Here is a 23,677-nt window from a genome sequence, read left to right as displayed (position 1 = left end):
CTGAATCGACTTAGCACACACGCAGGTCCATTGGGCAGGGCCGAGAGTAAACACCATGAAAGACAGAGAAAGCAGAGCCCCCTCAAGTGGCCTAAGTACAGACTTCCAGGATGGTACCCACTATATGGTGAGTTTCCTTCAGAGACAAACAGCAGATGGAATCAGGATAAAAGCAGCTCTGCCTTAACTAGCCAAAAGTCAAGAAAAATCTCCTTGGACATTTGGCAAACCTTTTTAGCAGCCCTCCAGCAAGAAGAATCCCAGTTGACCATGTCACCAGCAAAAAGCCTGGGACGACCCTCACTGAAGAATTCAGGTTGTGCCTCTTTGGACAGCATCCAGTGACCAGAGCAAACACCAACCGAGGGTCATGCTAGTCCTTTCTTTCTGCTCTTAGTCTTGCAATCTGAGGCAGGCTGCCAGCAATTCATTCTGCAATCGAGTCTCACATCTACCGTGTTGGTGTGAAGCAGCAAAGCCACCTCGGCATTGATGACCTGTAAATCTTGATGCCATTACCTCAGAGCACAGACTGCTCACTGGTGCTGGTCATCAATCTACTTAAGGGGACCGCTGCCTCCCCAGCAGCAGCCCACTCAGAGCTTCTGAGGGAGCCCCTCACTCAGCCGATAGTGAAACCACAACCTGCGGGAGGAAGGGGTGCAAAGGGGAGAAGGAGCCTCCAACATTCCTGGAAGGCTCTCCGGGTCCTGACAAGACTTGTAGGAATTGATTTCCTCAAGAGCCACTTGTTGGAGATGGATCAATTACGATGAGTTGAAGAGCCCTATGAGAGGAAACCACAAATCAAATTTTCATTACCAGATGAAGTATGAAGGACCACAAGCAGAATCCACCAGTGTTGATTTTTTTTTTTTAAGATGGGTCAGGGACAGATGAGAGCGTGCTCTTTACCCAAGCACTAGCTCACTGCAGCCCTCTTTGGGGTTTCCTTCATGCACAATTCCTTAACTACTGAGGTGGGCATGCATGGGACTTATCTGCTTTGAACATCCCTTTTCCTCCATGATGCCCAGCACTCAAGCCATCTCCAGGGTACTAGGAATTTAGGCAACTGTCCTGGGTAAGTCCCCAAACCAAAGGGCGGGGAGGTGGGGGAAGACAGCTGCCAGCAGGTGGCTGGACTAAGACTCGGATTTGGAATCTGTTCTCAAGGTGGGAGCAAGAGAGGGAAGAGTGACTCCCAGTTAGAACCAAAAAGGAAAAACTCAGACAGACAACACGCAGAGACCATCCCTCCCTGACGTCATCCAGACTAAACAGTTGGAAATGTCTGATCCCTTCCACACAGGCCCTTCATGTGGGGCTCACCTGTTCTAAGGTTGCCCTTGATGTTTATTTTAACTTAATTCTCCTTGAAACACAGTATCTCTATAGGGGAAGCACAAGACTGATTGCCTGGTTCCACTCTAAAAGCACACACAGCAGACATTCAAGAAATCAGCTAATACACCCACTGGAAATGACCTTGAGTGTCTGAAATACTGAGCAGAGGCGGAGGGTGATGCAAGGACAGGTGATGTAAGGGTCACGTCCCCTGTGGCCTCATCACTTCCCAGGGGGACTCCCATGACAGTCTCCCGTGCCTCCTGCAGGCGCTTGCTCCCTGCAGCCCGTTTTCCAACTTGCAGGCGAAGCTGATGGTGTTACTTGCCTACTTAAAACCCCTCAGTGACCATCCTGGCTTTTGGATCAGCCCAGACTCTTCCATGTGGAAAACAGGCACCCCCAGGATCCGCCCCCTGCCTGCCTGTCCAGACTAAGCTCTCTGCTCCCCATCAATCACCCTAAACCACATGGGGCTCCCCACACCAGGCTTGCTCATCTTCCTGCTCCTCTTTGCTCACACTGCCCCTGGAACTCTGCCCCACCTTCTTCACCTGGCAGTCCCCCAGTCATCCCCCAGGATCCCACCCCAGAATCACCTACTCCTGGAAGCCAACCCTGAGCCACACTCCTCCTGCTCATGTGTGTCCCAGCGGAGCCCGGCACTCCTTCCACTAAGTGGTCAGTACTGTGCTTGTCCCTTTACTGCTGTGTCACCACCCCCTAAGACAAGCTGCTCAGTGAAGAACCACATCTTCCTCTTCCTTGTAGCAACAAGGCTTGCACAACACCTGGCAAGTAGACATAATTTTAAAAAATCAATTAACCTATCAATCTTACAGTTGGAGGTCATTTCAATTGATCCTGTGACCATTAGGTAAATTTGCAGCAATCAAGTAACATCCTTTTGCTAAATCACACAGGTGCCATCTGGGTGCTTCCTCCTACATCACACATGCAAGTGCTTGGCCCCACCCCTGCCCGACCAAATCAGAAAATCTGGGAGCTGCCCCAGTGATCTGTAGTTTAACACAACTCCAGGGGATTCTGATCCACTCGAGTTTCAGCATCAGTGCCCTAGAGCCTTCAAAGACCAACAGGAGGGAGGGTTCAGATTTTGCCCTGTAAGCAGCTGCGGTGAACTCCCTGCCTGGCAGTCTCCCCCTTTCCAGGGTGGTGGAGCCTCTCCAAGGCTGAAAGCAGCTGCATTCACCGGGGCCAGATGCGGAAATACTTCCCCTCCCAGTACCCCTTGGACTAATCGAGAGTCACCTAGGGAACAAAGGAAACCAGACAACTCTGTGCTCTGGGCTCCGGAGAGCTCTCCCTAGCCCTGGGCGGGCGGGCTGGGAGGGCCCTCGCAGACGCTGGCTGCCCGGGACAGAGTTCACCTCAGGCTGAATCCAGGGCTGGAGCACTGAGATCTCACAGAAGCCAGTTTCTGGGTGTTTTTCTTTAAAACACAACGTGGGACGCATCAGGAGTGTGACAGGCAGATCGCCCTGCCCAGCACAAGCAGATATAATGGAATCGAGCAATTAGGAAGATCTTGGCTGTCAGTTTCAGCTGGAAGTTTCACTGGCAGCCACAACAAAGGCTATGGTTGTGAGCTGAATTGATGAGGTTTTTGACACCCTACTCTCCCCCCAAATCACTGCATCGTATATTCAGGCCTGCAGAAAGGCCCGAAGAACAAGGAATGTACAATTTTTCAGCACTGACGTTTCTTACAAATTCTTCTATCTAGTTTTCATTTCAGAGTGAACCATTTTTCTTGAGAACCGACTATGCACAAGGTAGCCAGGTCTCACTCACTAACCCAGTAGACTGCAACCTTGACTGCATATTAGAATCACATGGCAGGGGAAAGTGGGTTGAAAAGACTCTGATGACTAGACAAGACCCCAGGCTAATTAAACCAGAGTGTCTGGAGTCAGACCCAGGTGTCAGCAATTTGGTGAACCATGGTTTTAAATAATATGGATGTCTGGACTCCATCCCAAACCATGTAAATCAGAATCTCAAGAGCTGGAGCCTGGGCATGTATGTATAAGGGCTAACAAAGTGCTAGTCGCTCACTTGTGTTTGACTGTTTGCAACCCCACTGGCTGTAGCCCACCAGGCTCCTCTGTCCCCGGGGTTCTCCAGGTAGGAATACAGGAGTGGGTAGCCATTCCCATCTCCAGGGGATCTTCCCGGCCCAGGGATCGAACCCGGGTATCCTGCTCTGTAGGCAGATTCTTTACCATCTGAGCCACCACAGAAGCCCTGTATGTATATTATGCATATGGGTATATGCACATGCACATACATGCTTATACACACATGCATTTGTATACACATGTGTGAATATGCTTATGGTTATATACACATGCATACATATATGTATACATACATATACACATACACACATATGTACAGACATACGTATATACTCCAGGTGATTCTAATATAGTCGGTCAAGGCTGAGAACCACTTCACAGACCACTAATTCCCAAATTTGACTGCACTTTTAGAATTCTCTTTTCAACTATTCCAAACCTTAGGCCACATCCCAAACCAGCTGGATCACAAGCTCAATCGGGGGTGGTGGACTGGACACAGACCTCAGTGACTTTTGAGGGTCCCTAGATGATTCCAAAATGCAGACAAGTTTGGAGAGCACAGCACAGACTCCAACCTCCAGAAAAGCTGGGCCGGTCTTCTGTGATTTTTACCATAACTCTCCTATAGCACCTACCGTATATATTTGTTGAACTAAATTGAATTTTTAGAGATGTCTGTTCCCCTGATGTCTTTTACAAGTATGCCTTCCGGAGCTGGTGCCTTTGAGGACTGTATGAATCCAATAGGAGGTGGCACAAAAAAGAACGTACTTCATAAAAAGACGTTCTGTCTCATTAGTGAATCCGACGCCCAGGGCTCCCCCAGTCCTCACACTTTTGATACTGTCGCCCTATTTGGGATTTATCCTTCTGTTTCTCCTCTGCATAGCTTCGGACAAAAAAAAAAAAAAAAAGGCTTTCCAGCTCCCTTCTCAGCATATTTGAAAACTGGGAATCTTTTGGGCACTCAGGTACCCAGGGGTGAATTTAGGAACTGGAGGACTCGTCACTCCTCATTTAAGAGGAGAACAGGTGGCTTATTCACCAAGCCAGGAATGACTTGCATTTTAAAAGCCAATAAGTAAAATAGAAAACACTATTAATTTCTCACTCACAACTTTGATGCTATGCACCTAGATTTATCCACAAGCGAGGGTGATTTGACTCTATTGTAAATGCTCAAGGTGGGATTACTTATCATCTAAAAGATTCCTAGTCCCAATCCTTTTGTGGAAATGCTGGCATGTATATACCAAGTTTGCTTTAAAAGGAAGTAAACTGCAAAATCATTCACTAAAACATGGAAAAATCAGCTCAATACCTCATTTTGAAGTTACCACTTCATGGTTACTACGTTAAGTGTGACCTACCTTTTGCCCACATTGACCATTCATCTAAATGCCTGATGACCAGAAGAATAAGTGTCTGTAATGATCGCTGCAGCAGGAACCGGGCTGGGCTGAAAGAGAACCGTCCTCTGATACCAAGTCACCTCTCACTCCCTGTGTGATCTTGAGCCACTTATTTGATCTTCAGGTTCCTCATTTCTAAAGCAAAATAAATACTCACAAAGATGGTTTTCTTCCAGCTCAAACACTATGTGGCTTGAATTCTCTTGTGGACAATGATATTAGTCTTGTGGAAATGGCTTTTACTATTTTGTTTTCCTAAAAATGGATTATTATGTAGGAGAAAGTACCTTGAGTATCCAATTCCATAAAACAAAGATTAAGAACTAATATATGCATCAAATGGACCAGACACAGAAAGGCTAGAGAAAGAAGAGAGACAGCCTAGGGTGATAAAAATTAATGAGGAAAACAATTACACATCTAACCATGATATAAGACAGAATGAAATAGATGCTATGGTGTGAAACCGGAGAGGAGACAGCTTGGAATATTTTTTTAATGTCCAAAATAAATGGCCAAGTTCTTTCTACAAGGGTTAAAGGCACACTGAACTTGACTTCTAGTTCTGAACTTCATGGGTAGCAAACATGGCACCCCTGATAAGTCACCTATCTTTCTTAAGCTTCAGTCTTTTCACCTGTAAAATGGGAATCATATAATACCAGTCCAACATACTGGACAGTGCCATTGTCAGGCTCAAAGGAAACACAGGCATGAGAGGGATTGAAAATATGCTACATAAGATAAGTTACACAAAAGCATGGAGGATGACATAACTGAGTCGATATAGACTTGGGTCTGATGACTCATAAAAGCTAGAATTTCCACTGAGAAAGGAATCCAGAGGTTAAATTCAGACCTGCAGGATCTCGTATACAGTGGCTTCTTCTCTGTTTTCTACTTTCTTAATTTTCCCCCATATTTACATATTAAATAAAAATATACGTTCATGCTAAAAATTAAATAGTATGGAAAACTATAAAATTTAAAATTCCCTTCCCTCACCTCTACTTCTGCTTCACTGACTACACTCAAGCCTTTGACTGTGTGGATCACAACAAACTATGGAAAATTCTTCAAGAGATGGGAATACCAGCCACCTTACCTGCCTCCTGTGAAATCAGTATGCAGATCAAGAAGCAACAGTTAGAACCTGACATGGAACAATGGATTGATTCTAAATTGGGAAAGGAGTATGTTAAGGCTGTATATTGTCACCTTGCTTATTTAACTTATTTGCAGAGTATATTGTGTGAAATGCCAGGGTGGATGTAGCTCAAGCCAGAATCAAGATTGCAGGGAGAAATATCAGTAACCTCAGATATGTAGACACCACCTTTAAGGCAGAAAGTGAAGAGGAACTAAAGAGCCTCTTGATGAAGGTGAGAGAGGAAGTGAAAAAGCTGGCTTAAAATTCAACATGTAAGATCATGGCATCCAGTCCCATCACTTCATGGCAAATAGATGGGGAAACAATGAAAAGAGTGACAGACTTTATTTTCTTGGGCTCCAAAATCACTGCAGATGGTGACTGCAGCCATGAAATTAAAAGATGCTTACTCCTTGGAAGAAAAGCTAAGACCAACCTAGACAGCATATTAAAAAGCAGCGACATTACTTGGTCAACAAAAGTCTGTCTAGTCAAGGCTATGGTTTTTCCAGTGGTCATGTATGGATGTGAGAGTTGGACTATAAAGAATGCTGAGCGCTGAAGAATTGATGCTTTTGAACTGTGGTGTTGGAGAAGGCTCTTGAGAGTCCCTTGGACTGCAAGGAGATCCAACCAGTCCATCCTAAAGGAGATCAGTCCTGGGTGTTCACTGGAAGGACTGATGCTGAAGCTGAAGTTCCAATGCTTTGGCATGTGATGCAAAGAGCCAACTCACTGGAAAAGACCCTGATGCTGGGAAAGATTGAAGGCAGGTGGAGAAGGGGACGACAGAGGATGAGATGGTTGGATGGCATCACCTACTCAATGGACATAAGTTTGAGCGAGCTCTGGGAGATGGTGAAGGACAGGGAAGCCTGGTGTGCTGCAGTCCATGGGGTTGCAAAGAGTCGGACATGACTGAGCAACTGAACACTACCACCTGTGTAACCAGTTACTTCTTACTTTGCCACTACTCACAATGTCTCATGTGTCCTTCCAGAAACAAAGCTTATGATTACCCCATAATCAAAACTATGTATGTATATATTCCTGATTCTACTCCCTGTGTCTATAACTATCCACCTCCTTTTCTAGGTATCCATTACTGTACAGGAAAGATCTTATTTCAAACAATCTCAGTTTAAGACAATATAGTTTTAGATTACTGAAATCTGACATAGCTTCGAGTGGTGATAATTAAATAATAATGCTCTTATTATTTCTTACCAATAGAAAAGGTGGAACAGAAGACGAGAAGGTTATTTAATATATTGTCGTGGCAGTGGTGGTTTAGTTGCTAAATCCTGAACTCAGGAGTGCAGAGCAAAACAGTACTGTTTGTTGGTGAAATAAAATTCAGCTGCTAAAGGACCTATACATAGATCTTTGCTTCTGGGGATCTGTTTCTGAATAAATCAGAGAGAGAAGTCAAAGGATTTTTTTTAATTTTTTTTTACCTCCTCTTATTCTTTAAATGCATTTCAGGTTCAAAGACTGCTCATAAAAAGGGGGTTTTCAGGATTAACAAATTCAGCGAAAGACTCCTGAAGAATGAAAGCATGCACAAAAATTTAGAAATAAGACATCAAGCTTTTAACTAAAATAACAAACTATGAGCATTTTCCTGCTGGACTCCTACTCCTTATTGCCCTTCATCTAGAGACCTAACAAAATTAGTTAAGGATCTAAGCCTTTTATTTGTCTTTAATTTCCATTCAGCTCAAGAAAACCGTAAAGTATAGGAAAATTTTTACAGTTATTTAGGCCACGACATGCCCAGAACTATTTACTAGACAAATTCTCACAGTGCAGAAAAAGAAAATTCTCTCTCTTTACTCTGTATACCCTAAAGTTCTCCCTGTCCATTTGATGGCCCGTATTTCACTGGCTTTATTACACAGCAGATGTGTGGGTTGTTAGAGTAATTGGTCAAGACATTTTTCATTTTCGCTCCTTCTTTCCGGAAAGCTCAAAACAGTCACTATGGTTACTCTATTGTTAACATACTTCTCATCTCCTCTTCTAAGTGGTATACAGCAATCATCTCCCTTATTCTCTTCTTACCAATATAATCATTGCAGATTTCTGAATTTCTCTGTCCCTTTTATTTATGTTGAAAGAGCTATCACACTTTACTGTTCTGAGTCTTCTAAAAAGTCCTGACTATTTGGTAAAAAGTTTGGTAAAAGGTACTACGGCTACCGGGGCTTCCCAGGCGGCACTAGCGGTAAAGAACCCACCTGCCACTGCTGGAGACATGAGATGCGGGTTCGATCCCTGGGTCAGGAAGATCCCCTGGAGGAGGGTAGGGCAACCCACTCTGGTATTTTTGCCTGGAGAATCCCACGGACAGAGGAGACTGGCGGGCTACAGTCCATAGGGTTGCAAAGAGTTGGACACAACTGAAGCGACGTAGCTCTCACGCACACTATCACGGACACATTCTGAAGGCAGTGTGCAGCTCTCTATGACAAGTACAGACATTTGCTCAGCTGACTCTGTCTGAACTTCCTGTGGTTCTCACACATGTTATTGAAATCACAGCATATTATCTCTTATTAGCAGACAAAACGGTCTCAAAATGGCTGGGAAAAACCTCAGCTTCAAATAAATGGAAAATCTGATGTTAGAGATATATGAATATGGCCTTGATGTCAAAATAATTATACCTCTTTAGAAAAATCAGCTTAAGAGTCTAAGTTACTGGTAAATAAAGGAAGCTGGCTTGTACCGAAATGAATCATGCTGAAGGAATTAATTCACTTCCTTTCAGGCTGAAGAGTTTTCAGATGTCTTGATTCATAAGTTCTTATGGTTGGTGGGGTTTTCTAGTAGTTCTGCCTCCAAAAATAATCATGAGGGGGGCACATTTTCTGGGAGAATAGAAAATTTGTTTCTTCAAAATTAATTAAGTCATTTATCATTTCTTCCAAAGGGATCAGTTACAATCTAGAATTACTCAGGAGTGGAATGACAGACTTGTTGCTTAAGGACAGTTATTCTTTTAATTATCTTTTAAAAAGTATTTGTGTATTTATCAGTTTATCTCTTTGGCTGCTCTGGGTCTTAGTTGCAACGTGTGGGATCTAGTTACCTGACCAGAGATCGAACCCCAGCCCCCTGCATTGGGAGTGCAGAGTCTGAGCCACTGGACCACTAGGGAAGTCCCTAAGGACAGTTATTAAAAGCTAATTGGAGGGTTTCCATCTCTAGAAATATGCATAGTTATATGCAATATGTTACAATAGTTATATGTAATCTTTCCTAAGTGTGAAATATTGTAAAAGTAAATGAAAATCCAAATAAGCTGAATAAATCATCATGCAATACACAAAAGGTAAGAGGTGGTCTCCGAACAGGTGGTGGGGATACCCTACCCCCACCAAACAAGCCTTTCTAGAAGGACAGATCCCTGATAACATACCTTTCATCACTACACCCAATGGCTACACTTCTGGCCAGCAGTCCCCCGGGCAGAAGCAATTTTCTGAGAGGACAGTTCTAAGGTTTTCAGAGAAAAAAAAAAAATAAAATCCCCAAATAAACACAAGAGCCCTCCCCCTTCAAAAAAGCCAATGGAGGCTCTGGTTTGGTGGGAGGGAGGGCTTCCTGCCATTCTGTGCCCCTTCACCCAACCTTTTCAAACTCAATACAGAGTTTGAAACTCATGGTAAATTTCTCTGGCTTCATGAAAGCTGCTGGGAAAACATCTATAAGAGTTGGATTGAGGCAGGGGGAAAATACAATTGGCAGCTGATTTTGAGAAAACATAGGTAACCATATGCCTTTGAGAGGCCAGAAAGGAACACAGAGCTTCTTTTGAAAAATAAGATTTAAGAAGAGTCCTTTGGAAAGGCCACCCCGAGCCTTGTGGACACAACAGGTCAGTTTCCGCAAGGAGTAGCCTCGGCCAGGGGTGAGAAATTCCGCTTTCCAAATGAAATGCTGGGGCCCATGCTGAAGGGAAGAAATCTCACCTAGCTCAAATATGGTCTAGTTTTTTGTTTTACTTCCTAACAGTTGCTGGAACACAAAGCATCTTGCTCCCTCATCAGGGTCCTTGGTCCTAAATCCCCATCTCTCTGCAGGACAGTATGAATGAGAAGGAAGAAGCCGGATGGAAACATGACTGATGGGGATCCAGAAGCAACTCCTAGAACCGCTTTCTTTGCCAAGTCACCCACTTTATTAAGAAAAGCCTGAGGAATTCGTCTCTTTTATATAGGGAAATATATCTATATTTAGCTATATCCAGTTTGTGGAAATGTATTCATCCCAACCTCCACTTTGCAGTTACAACCCAGATGGCATACTAGGAGTGGATGGAGGAAGTTCCCTAACCATGAGCTAGCAAACAGCAGCTGGTATTCCATGGTCTTCCGTCAGTCTCTAAGACAGATGAGATTCACTACTGCCTCCTTCCGACAGTGATAAACTGCATAATTAGAACCAACCTTCCCAGTGACCATAACAAAGAAACCCAGATGAAATGCTTTAATTATTCCTAGAAGTTTCCCAGGTGGCGCTGTGGTTAAAGAATCCACCTGCCAATGCAGGGGATGTAAGAGACTGTAATCTAATCCCTGGGTCAGGAAGATCCCCTGGAGGAGGACACGGCAGCCCACTCCAGCATTCTTGCCTGGAGAAACCCATGGACAGGCGAGCCCGGTGGGCTACAGTCCACGGGGTTGCAAAGAGTCGGACATGACTGAGCGTCTGAGCACACAGCACACAAAAGTATCAAAGAGCTTACAAGAGAGAGGGGGATTCAGGCTTCAGATCTGGAATATGAGCCTGAGTTGTGGCCCTAGGTCTTAGAAGCCACTCTTATCGAGTTGGGGAGAATCTGTCAAGCAGGAAGAGAGAACTGGAAAGCTGAGCATCACCTTCACAGCCTCACAGGGTCAGGGACCCAGAGCATCCGCAAGGTTAAAGCCTGACAAGCCACTTCACGCCTGTGGTTGGGCGTGACGAAGCCCTACAAGTAAGAGAAAACAAAAAGGAAACTTCCAGTCATCTGAATGGCCTAGAAAATCTCAAGTGCCCAAATTGATCTGGGATTGCTGGTACCCAGAAAGCCGGCAGAGGTTGTTTAAAAGACTCTCTAAAACTCTTGTCATGTTTATTATCATTCAAAGCCTCAGATTACTTCATCAACCTTCAGTACTGCTAATTATATGATGCTCTATTTTTTTTTAGGTATGAGCCAATGAAAAAGGGGAAAATGCTACCAACTGTAAATGTACATCTTGATCAACTGTAAATTACATCTGAATTTCAGAGATTAAAATGTGAAAAAAATGTACTTAATTGATGAAATATGGTATTTATACAAACATTTTTTTTCAAAACCACATCTAACACACATTCAAAGATAACAAGGCACACGAGGAGATACAATGACATAAATACAAACCAACATGAGAATTAGGACAAACACCAAACAGAAGAAACAGACATATCCCAGATGGAAAAATTACCAGACACAGAATGTAAGACAACGATAGAGTACATAACTGTGCTCATGGTGATAGAAATTGGGCTTAAAATTTTCAGAACAAGGAACCAGGACTATATAAAGTAACATTAAAGATCTGAAAAAGAGCTAAAAATTCTAGAACTGAAATTCAGTAACTGAAATTAAGAATGCAACAGATGGATTTAACTGCAGATTAGACCCAGCTGAAGAGACACGGTGAGACTTAGAAGATAGGTCAGAAGAACTACCAGATGCAGCTAGGAGATATAAAAAGGATGGAGAAGCAGAAGAGAGGCTAAGAGACATAAAAGTTAAGAAAACGTTTGAGGTAACAAAATTACCTTACAACACAAAGTTCTCCCAGTAATAGGCAGTGGAGTAAATAAAAAGTAGCTAGTTTTCCTAAGCCCAGCTTCCTCAAAGACTAATGGAGGCAGATCACTTTGGGGAAGACTCAGAGGTTGGAAACAGTGGTTGAAAGTTGTAATCCGGTGGACTTCCCTGGCAGTCCCGTGGTTTAGAATCCACCGCCAATGCAGGGGACACAGGTTCGATCCCTGGTCCAGGAAGATTTCATATGCCATGGGGCAACTAAGCCCATGTGCCACAACTACTGAGCCCATACGCCCTAGAGCCTGTGCTCTTCAACAAGAGAAGCAACAAGAAGTCCAGGCACTGCGACTAGAGAAGGTCGAAACACAGCAATAAAGGCCCAGCACAGCCAAAAATAAAGATTCAATATTGTGATTTACAAGGAACATGTATCTGCCTGTTCAGATGAACAAAATATGTTTTCCATATATATGGTCTTCAAATCTATGGTTCCTGGCTCATAGCTCCCCAAACCCTTGGAATTTCCTGAGCCATACATGCAATGGGAATATCTTTTGTTAACAATATTGTCCTTTGTCCTCAGATCCTGACATTGCTTCAGAGCCAGAAAGGTGAAATGGGTGTCTCCGTATTCATAATAAACCCCATTCCAGCACACCTGGGTTTGTATTCATGAGGTGACTTTGGAAAGTACCTAGGGATGGGGGCTGGTCGTCAAGGAAACCAACCGTGGAAAAAGAGATGGAATTTTCAGTCCCACTCCCTGATTTCTGGTTGGGGCAAGGAGCTGGAGATTGAATCAACCACCAGTGGCTGGTGATTTGACCAATAATGCCTTTGTAATGAAGCCTCCATAAAAATCCAAAAGGTTTGGAGAGCTTCCAGGTTGGAGAACAAGAATGCTTCCATATGCCACCATGCTGGGCCCCAAACTCCACAAGGACAGAACCTCCTATGTTAAGCCCTCACCCTGGCTAGCTCTTCATCTGGCTATTGATTTGCATACTTTAATATCCTTTGTAATAAAACAGTAATCTAGACAATAAATGGCTTTTCCTATGTCTGCGACCACTCTAGCAAATTAATTGAACTCAAGGAGGGAGTCATGAGAACCTCTGATTTAACTTCCCTGGTGGCTCAGACAGTTAAGAGTCTGCCTGCAAAGTGGGAGACCCAGGTTCAATCCCTGGGTTGGGAAGATTCCCCTGGAGAAGGAAACGGCAACCCACTCCAGTATTCTTGCCTGGAGAATTCCATGGACAGAGCCTGGCGGGCCACAGTCCATGGGGTCACAAAGAGTCAGACATGACTAAGCGACTAACACTTTTCACTTTTGTCAGAGACACAGGTGACAACCTGGCCTGAGACTGGAGCTGGAGGGCAGTCTTGTGGGACTGAGCCAATAACCCATCAGATCTGATGCTATCTCAGGTAGAGGGTTAGACTCAAGTTGAACCTCAGGACACCCAGCTGGTGTCACAGAGGATTTATCAGATGTGTGGCAAAAACCTCATGTATGCTGGAATTGGTGATCAGAACCCTTTAAAAGGTATATGGGACCATGGTTATTTTACCTCTCTGTGCATCACTCTCCTCATATCTAAATGGATATAGTAAAACAGTACCCACTTTACAAAGTAAGGATTGAGAACTCAGTGCCTGGGAAGCACTGAATAAGTGCTTACTGCCTGCTGGCTGGACAAGACGATGGAGCTCCCTGTCCACCCGAGCTTGCTTCAGGAATGGAACAGGCAGCTCCATCACTGTGACAAAGAGTTCAGCCTGAAATACAGCCCGTGACGTATTGCAACTGTGGAATATTAGGGTTAGATGGAAGCCTTCATAAAATATCTATGCAATCAGAGGTTTATTGTTTTCCTCTTTAAAAATGGGTTTTCTACAAGCAGATCATTTTTTTTTTAAGCACTAAACCCAAATAGAAAAGTTAACAAATTAACAAAAAATACAAACAGATAACAATTCTTACGGAGAAAATGTTTAGCCAAGTTGGTAACCAAAATGCAAATGAAAGCAACATATTTTTCACCTTAAATAAATAGTTTAAAAAAATAAAAGACCCTATGTTGTCAATGATGTGGTAAAATCATTTCCAGTTCTGGAAAGCAAGGTATTAACATGGTGCTTTCCCCTGGCTGACTAATTTCACTATCTGGAAATATTTACTAAGAAAACAATCCTAATTGTTAAAAAGTATAAGTGCAAAGCTACTCACTGTCATGACACAGTGATCAGATTTGGGAGAAAATAATGCCCACTAATAACAAAATATTGTAATAAGTTAACAGGGTTCCAAAGCACTGAATTGCACAGTCACTAAAAATATGTTTACAAAGCATTTGTAATAACATGGAAATTGCTTATTACAATATTAGCTGAGAAAAAGCAAGATAAAAAATTAAAATTATATGCCTGGGCTTCCCAGGTGGCGCTAGTGGTACTCGCCTGCCAACGTAAGAGATTTAAGAGATGCAGGTTGGATCCCTGGGTCTAGAAGATTCCCTGGAGGAGGAAATGACAACCCATTCCAGTATTCCTGCTTAGAGAATTCCATGGACAGAGGAGCCTGGTGGGCTACAGTTCATAGAGTCGGACACGACTAAAGCTACTTAGCACAGCACAACACAGCATCATCTCAATTGTGTTTAAAAATGAGCTGAGGGGAAAACACTAAACATAAACATAGCACAATGTGATCAGATCAGTCTATCACAGGTAGAAGGATCATTTTCATTCACCTTGCTACTTTCCATAATGAACCCGTATTCCTTTCCCCAATAGGGAGATAAATGTTTCATTCTATTTACTTTACAGACAATATAAAACAACATTAAAGAAAGTTAAAATTTTTTTTCAAATATTTTATTGAGATGTCATTGACATGTAACACTGTATTAGTTTCAGATGTAAAACAATGATCCAATATTTGTATATATACCAGGAATGTTCACCAGCAATAAGTCATCACCAGGCAAAGCTACAATTTTTTTCTTGTGATGAGAACATTAAAGATCTACTCTATTAGCAACTTTCAAACATATAATACAGCATTGCTAACTATAGTCACTGTGCTGTACATAGGAAGTTTTATAAAACAATCTCGTTCCACTAATCCAACTGTTTCAGTTTTTATTCAGTGCGACCTGTACGCGCGCACACACCTTTGGCACAGATGTAATCAGTCTGAATCAGTGATTAGTTCTATCAGGATTAGGCGGCATGGAAATGAGACAAGTTATCAAGCTCTTTTCCTTCCTGGCTCTTCCTCCGCCAACATTCACCTGGAAAGATGGAAAGCCTGAAATATAGAGGGGTTTTATTTGTTTGTTTTATTAAGTTCTTAAGTACTCGAGTTATTTCCCCAGTGGTACTGAGTGTCCGAGAGAATGGGACAAACTCCTGACTCCTTGCTCAGCCATGGCCCTGACCTCTGTGTGACCTTGGCAAACCACCTCTCAGCCTCAGTTTCCCCATTTACACAGTGGGGCAGGGAGAGCTGGTCACTGACCCCCAAGATCCCTTGCAGGTCTACATTCTTAGATAATGTGTAAATTTGACCCCAACTCTCCAAACTGATCTTGATTCTTGAAAAGTTTTATAAAACTTGAATCACTTCAAACAGAAATAGAAAAACTACTAATTTTTCAAAGAATCCCTCCTACATCAAATTTTCTAATAAGAGTCTTTATTTTTGTTAAATGTAGACAATGGCAATATTGGCAGATCAGTTTCATGCAGAGCCAGGCACATTTAGATACAAATCATAGCACTTTCTCTTCCTCCTTGAAAATAGGTCAGTTTAAGGAAAAAGACTGTAGACGAATGAAAAGCCTGAAATATAGAGGGGTTTTATTTGTTTGTTTTATTAAGTATTTAAGGACTTGAGTTATTTTCCCACCTTGCCTCCAGAAGGTATTTCCTATCTGGCCTGTTTCAATGACAGGAAAAGTCTCACCCCACACTGGGGTGGTCCAAAATAGAAGTCTGAATCCAAATCTTACTGTAAACTTTTCAACTACGATTATAGTGACCCCAAAAAGAGTTTCAGTCACTTTCGGAAGCAATAACTTGGGCAGCAGACCAAACTCACTTACAAGGTCCATTAAGTTACTTCCATTTACTGGACAGAACTCAAGAATCCTGCTGCTAAACTTGAACTAGCCGTGCTCCTTCCATCCTACAAAGATGCGGTTGCTGCTAACGCTGTGGAAGTTCTACTTTTGAAGGCAGATAGGAACAGAAGTGCTGGCCACCCTGTGCTCAACCATCCCGTTTGATCGCTGTGCTCTCCTGAAGCCAAGTCTTTGAGAAGCGTCTCAGTTCCTGACTTCACGGGTAGCAGCAAGCCTGTTTGTGCAGACACTGCCATCAGCGATCCCCAGAGCCGGCTTCACCTGAAGCGAATGAAACTGAAAACTCAGAGCCCCATCCAGGGCCAGTGAAGGGCCCCAGCACACACTCAAGTGCTCATTGTTTTTGGTAAACAGGACAGTTTACACAAGCATCCTATCCCACCAGAACTGGATCCTCGCCCACCGCTTCTCACCCCCACTACCACCCACCAGCCACTGTCCGAGCAGTGGGCTGGGATGGCCCTGTGGGCAATTGTGGTTCCCCACAGTGGTTCTACTACCTGCATTTCTGCTACATAAATCAAACACATGCTAGGGGAAGAAGCTGAGAGGTGTCTTGTGTTTTTTGGGGGGGGAGGGGGGTGGTTGTTGTTGCTTTGTCTCAAAAAATTGACTGATGACCAGATTAGGATATGTGACCTGCAAAGGATGTTTATTCTGATTTAGGAAATTATTCACATGGAAAATGCCACAATGTACATTACACACTTGTGGGCCTCCCAGGTGGCTCTAGTGGCTAAAGAACCGGCCTGCTGATGCAGGAGATGTAAGAGACCCAGGTTCGATCCCTGCAGCAGGAAGATCCCATGGAGCAGGGCATGGCAACAAACCCCAGTATTCTTGCCTGGAGAATCCCCCGGGCAGAGGAGCCTGGTGGGCTACAGTCCATAGGGTCACAAAGAGTCAGACACGACTGAAGTAACTCAGCACACACACACCTTATATTTACCAAGTCACCTATCTTGAAAACCAAGTTACAATAAAGGAGGCCTCTTCCAGAAAAGTGGGAATGGTCACATAGCACTGTACAGAGTAATCAGTACCCCTCAGAACAGCTATTCACAATAGGGGGTGATTCTGCTCCCCAGGGGACATCTGATAATAACTGGGGACACTTTTCATTGTCACAACTTGGGGAGGGGACGTGGGGTGCTACTGGCATCTGGTGGGTAGAGGCCAGGGCTGCTGCTAAGCATTCTACAATGCATAGGACAGGCCCCACAACAAATGTCCCAGCTCACGACACCAAGAGTGCTCAGGTTGAGAATCCCAGCCTTAGAATAATGGCACGTGTAGGGAAGGAAGAAAGAATCCTGTCTGGAAAAGGATTAAGCTTTAAAGAGCAGAGCGAGAGAAGGCCGGGTTGACAGCACAGGCAGGACTGCTCTCTGAGCTTGGCCGCCACGCCAGCCACCAAGCAACGAAGGCTCCAGACTTTTGTGGATTGTGGGCCCACAGGGACCTTTGCCAAGACTGGCTACCCAAGGAGGTGGTAGCAGCATCACTTCAGAAGCACCAGGAAAGGCCCTTTGCCTCCCCCGTTACCTCCAACAGCCACTTGTCTATGCCTGAAATCTCATGGTGGATAAGGCCTTTCGTTCCATAATGAGGTTTAAAGTGCAAGGACCCCTGGAAGACAGAACAGTGACCTACACTCCTAGTCAAGAGAAAGGGGTTGATGACAGGTTGGTTTTGTCCTGAGTTTTCATACAGTGAAAGGCTCTGAGGAGCTGAAAGTGGTAGAGAGGGAGAAAGGTCAGGCCCTTCCGTAGGGAAAGGTGGAAGGAATGGACAATCCAGGGTTCTGGAATAAAAGTCACCTACCCTGCAGACTACGCCAGAGCCTCCAGAGAGGGAAGGATGTAGAGAAAAGACCAAGTTACATTCTTGGCTTTGAAGAAGATTACAATCAAGTTTGGCTCAGGTGAAAAAAACCCTAGGAATGTTGGAAAGAATGGTAGGGATGCAGTGCTCCCTGCAGCTGGAACAGGAGACAAGGGTTCTCACCAGCCACCAGCCATGGGAATTACAGTGAACGCCAGGCCAGGCTGGGTGAAGCCCCCACCTGACTGAACTGAACTGAAGTTAAAAAGACAACCATACTAGACACAGAGAATTTCTCACTCTCTGATAAAAGGAAAGCCACAATTCCATGAGCATAGAATTTTGTTTTTGACGTTAAATTCTAGGAAGACTCTGCTCCTAGCTTTTCACGTACGCTGCCCAAGCAACCCGTTTATGTGTTTATCACAAGAACTCCTACTAGACTACATCATACCTACTAGTCTACATTTTCCTGATAACAGCCTATCAGTTCAGTTCAGTTCAGTCGCTCAGTCGTGTCCAACTCTTTGTGACCCCATGAATCGCAGCATGCCAGGCCTCCCTGTCCATTACCATCTCCCAGAGTTCACTCAAACTCACGTCCATCGAGTCGGTGATGCCATCCAGCCATCTCATCCTCTGTCGTCCCCTTCTCCTCCTGCCCCCAATCCCTCCCAGCATCAGAGTCTTTTCCACTGAGTCAACTCTTCACATGAGGTGGCCAAAGTACTGGAGTTTCAGCTTTAGCATCATTCCTTCCAAAGAACACCCAGGACTGATATGCTTTAGAATGGACTGGTTGGATCCCCCTGCAGTCCAAGGGACTCTCAAGAGTCTTCTCCAACACCACAGTTCAAAAGCATCAATTCTTCGGCGCTCAGCTTTCTTCCCAGTCCAACTCTCATATCCATATACGACCACTGGAAAAACCATGGCCTTGACTAGATGGACCTTGTTGGCAAAGTACTGTCTCTGCTTTTGAATATGCTATCTAGGTTGGTCATAACTTTTCTTCCAAGGAGTAAGCGTCTTTTAATTTCATGGCTGCAGTCACCATACAACAACTATATGCCAAGAGGCTGAGGACCCATGGTTTTCTTGCCAATGTGGATATTCCAGTGTCCCAAGATCCCATCAGAGTAACAGACTCATCTAATCTCTTACTATTAGATAGGACCCTCAGACCATTTGATTCTGCCTCTATGTCCCCAGCCACCAGAAATATAGAATTTTAAAGCCACTCTCAACAGGGTCATGGTTTGGAGCCAGTGGCTGAGGGGTCTAACTTGGCCCTATCTTCATGCTCCACCCCACAAGCTTCCTGGTTTGATTGTCTTTGGTCTTTCTGTCCCCACCATAGACTTTCCCCCCTCTAAGTGTCAATGCTTTGCCTCATTAACCTTTGATTTCCTGCAATAACTACCACCCTGCTTTGCACAAAGAGAACCGCCTCCTCCCTCCTTCTTTTTAAAGTGAGGAAACTAAATTGGAAAGAGGTCCTTTTCATTATTCTGCCCTGCTCCCGTCTGATAAACCCCTCAAGCTGGAGTGTACCAGACCAGCTCTTCCTACACCACACAGCAAGCAGTCCGGGAAAGTTAAAGGCAGGTTACCAAAGGAATTGAAGGGTTAGAAGACATATTTTGGCTTCCTTGCCTCGACGTGTCCCCCGCCCCCAAAGATACACTGGGCAGCCCTTCAGCAACAAAACAAAAACGTCCTTGTACGCTGTAGTTGCTCAGTAAATATCTATTAAGATACGGTCAGAGCATCGGTACCGTGAATACAGTAAGTACTCAATAAACTCCGCTAAACTGAAAAGTTCGTAACACACCTGCTTTGCACACAGTAGGCGCTCCATTAAGTATCTCTTAGGATAATCGTAGGGCTGCTGCCTTGCACACAGTAGGCCCCTATAAAAGGCTATTAAATTAAATAGAAGCAGACGCTCGCTCCTCAGAGAACCCGGGCAGAGGTGACATTAATCAAGTCCCAGACACAGATCCTTGAATGGCGATGCGCGTTTCGAGGAAGCGTTTCCGAGAGTGCGGGAGCGGCGCGTGACGGCGCGCGGCAGCGGCGGACATCCCACTCTTAGGCAGGCGGCCGACCCACTGCCTGCTCCCCAGCATTGATCAGTGATCGGGATCTCTTCCCCACTCGGGGGCGGGAGACAGCTGCCGCCTCCAATTGTCACTTTGGGCTTGCACCTGGAGCTTCCGCCAAGGGCCCCCTCCCGGGGGTATCGGCCCGCCCCGGCTTATCCCCGGATTCCGGAGAGTTACCGACAGAACAAAAGCAAAAAAAAAAAAAAAAAAAAGGCAGCCGGGATTCCTTTTCTGACGGAGGGCAGCCCGGAAAGAGGCTGGGGGAGCCGGCCGGGGACCACGCTGTGATGTCAAATCTCCTCCGCCTGCAGCCGCCCGCCCTCCCGCCGCAGATACGCGTTTGGGGTTCCCCCAGCCGGGAAGGCGGCGGGGCTTCCTCCCTCTCAGGCGTTCGGAGCCCCCGCCCTGGGGCCGCGAAGGGGCAGAGTGGGAGCTTCGGTGGGGTGGGGCGTAGGGGGCGCTATATTAACCCTGAACAAGACAGGGAGAAGGCTGGAAAGCAGGGTGCTAGGGGACTGGGGCAGACCCCATAACCGAGATCCAAATCTGAACTTACAGTGCGAACTGCCCCTCGGCGCTCCAGAACGCGCCGAGCAGTCCTTGGAGATGGGGGTTCCCTCGCGGCAATCGGTCCCCACGACCTCCTCCCCTACAACCCTCGCCCCTCCGCCCCGGGGGAGCCCACCGTCCACTTTCACGTCCAAACCGCCGATCCAGGGTCTACACCCGCGCGCTCAGTCGGCGAAGCAAGGGGTCACAGAGGGCAGCCGCGCCGATCCCACGGGAGACGTCCCACCGCTCGGAAACACGCGAGTGTGAAATTGGCTAGGGTTTTTGTTCAGGAATTTTTTTAAAAGGTGTAATGAGGACTGCAGAGAGAGCGGGGAAGTGTCATTTCTTCCTTTCTCTCCGGCTCCTCGGGAGCCCCTGGAACTCCGAGAGGAGCAGGCAGCCGGGAGAAGAAAGAAGGCGCAGGGGGGAGCCACTTACCCAAGGCAGAGCCCGAGAGCGCGGCGGCCCGGGAGCGAGCGGCGCCTTTGTCTGCGGCCGCGGCGCCGGCGCGCTCTGCCTAGCCTGTCCCAACCCCGGCGCGCGGCGAGCTCCCGCGGGCGCCCGGACAGCCCGGCGCGCGGCTCCGGCTCGGGCTGCCTCTCTGGCCCCGGCCCGGGTCCTCGCCGCCCCGCGCTCTCCGCCGCGGCTCCGCCCCGAACTGGGCCCCGCCCCCGGCCCGCCGGGCCCCCACCTGCTGCGGCGGCGGGCGCGCGGGGGAGCCCGGCCTTGGGCGGCAGGGGGCGGCTGCCTCCCCCGCGCGCCCGGCTCCCTCCTCCCGCAAGCCCCGAGGCCGCTCCGCCGCGCTGTTCCGGGGCGGAGCGCGCGCAGTGTAGACCGGCCTTCTCCGACCCAGCCCTCTCGGAGGCAACCTCACCTGGGGGGCCTGGGACTCGCGTTCTCTGAGTCGAACCCAGCTCCCCAGGGTAGCCTGCCCTTCCTGCCTGGGAGCACGCTCCCCAGAATCCTCCATCACCTTTGGAGCTCGTCCTACTCCTCCCCGAGGGAGGGGACCCCCTTGAGCTCTGCCGCGAGGGATGGGGCGGCGGGAAGCGGAGTGCTTCTGCGCTCGGTCGAAACCCTGGCCTCTCTGCCGGGTCCGCCCTGCTCTGATGCGGCGGCCGGAGGCGGGGACGCCCGGGAGGAGAAGGGACCAGCCCGGACTGGGTGGCGCGGGAGAGGGGACCCCGCCGAAGGTTGAGGGGCACCGAGCGCACGTGCACCAGTCCAGAGCCTGGCGCCCGGGCTGTGATCTGTGCTCCTTTGCACGACCGGGATAAAACTAACAGAAGGGAAGCAACACTTAAGAAGCCAGAGAAAAGGAAAGCAGAAGCCACTAGACCTGTACACTAGTAATAATTAGCGTTTAGGTGGTGCGTTCGGGCAAATCCAAAGTGTTCCACACTGATTAGGGGCGTCGCTTAATGCGTGCGCCGCAGTGGGATGGATCGAGAAGCCGCTTTTCTAGGCAGAGAAAAATACGATAACCTAAATATTGTATAATGAGGTCACTGGTGGCTTTAGCTGCCCTTGAGCCTTCCCTTCTCCCAACTTCCAAAGCAATCAGTGCGAGAACTTCACTTCGACACTCTGGAGGGTCTGCCATGTACTCTGGTTCTGCTTCACGCCCCCCTCAGCCTCCATGGCCTCGTACAATTCCAGGTGTGTAATAGGCGCTGGATAACCGTTGAAAGAATTACTGTGTGAATCATATAACTGTGCTAATTGTAACATGGGCAAAACCAAAAAATTTAAATTATGAGATTATATTAGAAATATGCATTAAGTGGTTAGAATAGTGATGTCCATGTGAAGGATAATAAATGGTAGCTGTAATTACTGTACAGATACAATTGCTATTAATTATATGTGTATAGGTAACAGGTTTAAGTGTGTGTGCTTAGTTGTGTCCAGCTGTTTAGGACCCTATGGACTGTAGTCCACCAGGGCTCCTCTGTCCATGGAATTTTCCAGGCAAGAATACTGGAGTGGGTTGTCATTTCCTTCTCCAGAGGATCTTCCTGACCCAGGGAACGAACCTGTGTCTCCTGCGTCTCCTGCGTTAACAGGCAGATTCTTTACCACTGCTGCTACCAATAGGTTTAGGAATAGATTCTAAATTAGAGACAGCAGTGATCTGATTCTCATTAACCTAAAAGAATACACTGGGATAAGGAGAGAGTGTGCAAGAAGCAGATATGTGTCCATCAGTGGTGAGACATTCCAGTGTATCTTCCCCAAAGAGAACATTTTAACATTTTGCTTCTTTAATTTTCATTACAAATAAGTGTTATCAATTCAGTGGGTAGGCATAAATCTGAAATGCTGTGTGTTGATTTATTTCTTTTATAACATATTTCCTAAAAAGAAGAATAAGAGGGTTCAAGGATGCTCATTTTATCCAAAAAAGCTGGAAGGGCGAATGTCCCACCTCGTCTGACCAGGAAGACCCCAGGAAATCGCAATCTCCCTCCTGGGTGCCTTAGATCAGTGTCTTGGGTCTGTGGAACTGCTGTGGAAGCAGTGTTCTTATCCACGTGAGATAATTTATCTCTTTCATTTGGCAACTGGGAAAATGTAATTTTCTCTGTGTGATGAGCATGAGTGAATGGCTCATGCATAGTGAATGGCCATCCTCCAAATCTGGGGACAAGGGTGTGAAATATGCATTTTAATATCGGAGTCCATTACTGCACAATGCCAAGGGAATGAATAGGAACTAGACTCCCTCCATCACATTGATATCACATGCTGTCATCCTGTGGATGCTGCTACCAGGAAATAGGTTGTTCCTTATTTTTACCCTCAAGAGAGGACACCTAAAGAAACAGCTGGCCTAAGTAGGGGTGAACCAGCAGAAAATAACCACACAGAGCTTAGGGGTTGGGAAAGCCACCAGGTTATTTTGGACTTCTTTCTTCCTGGGGGAAAAAATATACCAGCATTTTCCCACTGTCTATGACTGGATATGCAAGTTGTACCTTGGTGGCTAGGCCAGGGTCCTGGAGTACACAAGCAGGGAGTTGCCACCTTAAGCAGGAAAATGCCATGCCCACCTTGCTTAGGGTGGATAGATATAATTTTTTTAAATTATTGTGGCTATAGAATGAATGCTGTGTCTCCTCAAATTTTATATGTTGAAACCTAATCCCCAGTGTGATGGTATCTGGGGACTTTGGGAGGTGATTAGGTCATAAGGGTAGAACTCTCAACAATGGG

At 46.1% G+C, this 23,677-nt stretch overlaps 1 protein-coding gene across 1 annotated transcript in view; it reads right to left on the bottom strand.

Moving 5' to 3' along the window:
• The window catches only part of MAPK4 (mitogen-activated protein kinase 4), a 169,287-nt gene extending 148,207 nt beyond the window's left edge, over positions 1-21,080 (bottom strand). The window contains exon 1 of the mRNA XM_055558878.1: positions 20,900-21,080. The gene's annotated coding sequence lies outside the window, so the exon portion shown is untranslated. The remainder of the gene's footprint in view (positions 1-20,899) is intronic.
• Between the last annotated feature and the right edge of the window lie 2,597 nt (positions 21,081-23,677).

This window comes from Bubalus kerabau, chromosome 21, assembly GCF_029407905.1.
Source record: "Bubalus kerabau isolate K-KA32 ecotype Philippines breed swamp buffalo chromosome 21, PCC_UOA_SB_1v2, whole genome shotgun sequence".
Classification (NCBI taxonomy): Eukaryota; Metazoa; Chordata; class Mammalia; order Artiodactyla; family Bovidae; genus Bubalus; species Bubalus kerabau.
The sequence above is the reverse complement of the archived record's forward strand: the minus strand, read 5'-3'. Positions and strand labels throughout refer to the sequence as shown.